This window comes from Elephantulus edwardii, unplaced genomic scaffold (assembly GCF_000299155.1).
Source record: "Elephantulus edwardii isolate Elephantulus edwardi_28Jun2011 unplaced genomic scaffold, EleEdw1.0 scaffold00049, whole genome shotgun sequence".
In the NCBI taxonomy this organism is placed as follows: Eukaryota; Metazoa; Chordata; class Mammalia; order Macroscelidea; family Macroscelididae; genus Elephantulus; species Elephantulus edwardii.
Genome location: NW_006399799.1, coordinates 4228076 through 4230799, shown reverse-complemented (window position 1 = coordinate 4230799; position 2724 = coordinate 4228076).

Here is a 2724-nt window from a genome sequence, read left to right as displayed (position 1 = left end):
ACCTTTTCTGATTTTAAGTCTTGTATTTTCTTCTTCTGTTCAGAGAGTGGCTTCTTGATCTATATCTAGATTTCATGTGAGCACAATTAAGTGTTTTAAGATTCCAATTTTTCTCAGTGTTAGCCATAATTTATTATGATACACACAGTAAAATGTCTTTGCATAGTCAATACAGTACAAGTAAAATTTTTTACCTCCTTTGCTTTTAGCCAAGATCCATCTGATATCAGCAATGGTATCCCTAGTTCCATGGGCTCATCTGTACCCAGCTTGACTTTCTGAAAGTTCCATGTCAATATACTATTCCACCCCTTTTAAAATAATAATATTCAACAAGATCTTACTTGTGTGTCATATTCATGATCTTGTTGAGAAAACTATGTTGTTGATAGGTATCATTGAGTCGAATATAACTCATAGTGACCCTACAAAAAAGAGACCTGAACTCTGTTCTATCCTGTGCTGTCTTCACACTTCCTGACACACAAGAGCCCATTGCAGCAGTCACTGTGTCAATCCACCTTGTTGAGGATCTTCCTCTCCCTCGTCAACCCTCCAACCTTCCCAATATCATGTCCTTCTCCAAGGAATAGCCCCACCTAGCAATATGCCCAAAGTAAGTGAGGTGAAGCTTCATCATTCTTGCCTCCAAAGAGCACTCCGGCTGCACCTTCTCTAAGACATGCTTGTTTATTCTCTTAGTCGTCCATAGGATATTCAGTGCTGTTCCCCAACAACATAGCTCAAAGACATCAATTCTTTTTCTGTGACCTTATTCATTGACAAGCTCTCAGATGCATAGCAAGTGATTGGAAAGACTATGGCCTGAATCAGATGCACCTTAATCCTCAAACTGACATCATTGCTTCTCAATAATTTGGAGAGATTCCTAACTGCAGATTTTCCCAGTGCAATATATCTCCTTATTTCCTGACTGCTGGTACTTGTGGATCCAACAAGATGAAGCTACTGACAGATTCAATCTCCTCCTCATCCATTAAGACACTGCCTATTGGTCCTGTGTTAAGAATCTTTGTTTTCACTGACAAAGGAGATTAATCAGAACTGGCTTTGACAAGCACGGTGGCAACTGGACAATTGAAACAGACATTTGGTGGTGGTGGTGGGGGAGAAGAACGAACTGGGGAGGAGGGTAGAGAAAACAGTGCAACAATGAATGAATGAATGAAAACCCAAAATCTCTGTAAATGTTCATTAAAACTAATAAATTTTTTAAAAAAAGAATCTTTGTTTTCTTGACTTTGAGATGCATAGCTTTGAATAAATACACTTTGTTTTTAATTATTATTGTAACAAGCCATCAAATCAGAACTAAGTCATAGCTGGTCCTCTAGTGGATTTTCAGAGGCTGTAATCACATAGGATGAGATAGTCTATCTTTCTCCCATGGAGCTGCTGGTTGATTTTAATTTCATGCCTCCTCCTTTAATCACGAGACTACCAAAGGTCCTTAGTAAGTAAGTATGCTAGAAAAGTCTAATATCTCAAGAAACCTATAAAAGAGGAGGTAGTTAAATCTAATGAAATTAGGGCAAAGGAAATAAATAATAACAGCAGAAATAAGATAGATAGCAGACATGTAAAAGAAAAAAAAACTAACAAAATCAAAGTTGTGATTTGAAACAATTGCTTGAAAGTAATAGACTACTGGAACAATACAAAGATAGGGAACTGCCAGAAGTTCAAACAGGACTTAAATGTGGCAAGAAAGGAACTCTTACACATTGTTAGTAGGATTGTAAAATGGTGCAACTACTCTGAAAGGCAGTTTGGCCCTTGATCTAAAAGCTGAACATAGAAATTCCATATGACCCAGCTATTCCACTGCTTGGAATATACCCTGAGAATATGAGAACTGAGGCACAAACTGAGATTTGTACAGCAATGTTCATAGCAGCTTTATTCACCATTGCAAGAACATGGAAACAGCCCAAATGTCCAACCACAAACGAATGGATTGAGAAATTATGGTACATTCACACAATGGAAAACTATGCAGTACGCAGGAGCAATAACTTTGTAAAATTATTACCTAACTTGAGAGAGACTGGAGAGCATTAAGTTGAGTGAACTAACTCAGTCCCACAAGGATAAATATTGTATAAAACTGTTATTGTAGAATGAGTATAAGGGTCCAGGAGAGGTGGGAGATGCTTAGAAGCAGAAGGATGAGGATGTGCAGGTGGAAGGAGAGATTAATCATTGGATTGTACAATTTGATGGGTGAAGGGGTGAAGGAAATTGAAAGAGTTTATTTAAATTTGTATTAGAATTTTTTAAATAAACTACTGTTGTTGTTGTTGTTATGTGCCGTCGAGTTGTTTGCAACTCATATGTACAAGAGCCCTAAACCCTGCTCTGTCCTGTGCCAATCACACTACCTCTGACACACCCATCCCGATCACCCATCACTGAATCAATCCACCTCATAGAGTGCCTTCCCCTCCTGCGCTATCCCTCCTCCCTCCCAAGCATGATGTCCTTCTCCAAGGACCGGTCTCTCCTGACAACATGTTCAAAGTATGTCAGACGAAGTCCCAGAATTCTTGTCTCCAAGGAGCAGCCTGGTTTAACCCTCTCCAGGTTTAATCTGTTTGTTTTCTTGGCAGTCCATGGTACCCTCAATACTCTTCTCCAGCACCACAGCTCAAAGGCATCAATTCTCCTTCTATCCTTCTTGGTCATTGTCCAACTCTCTGATGC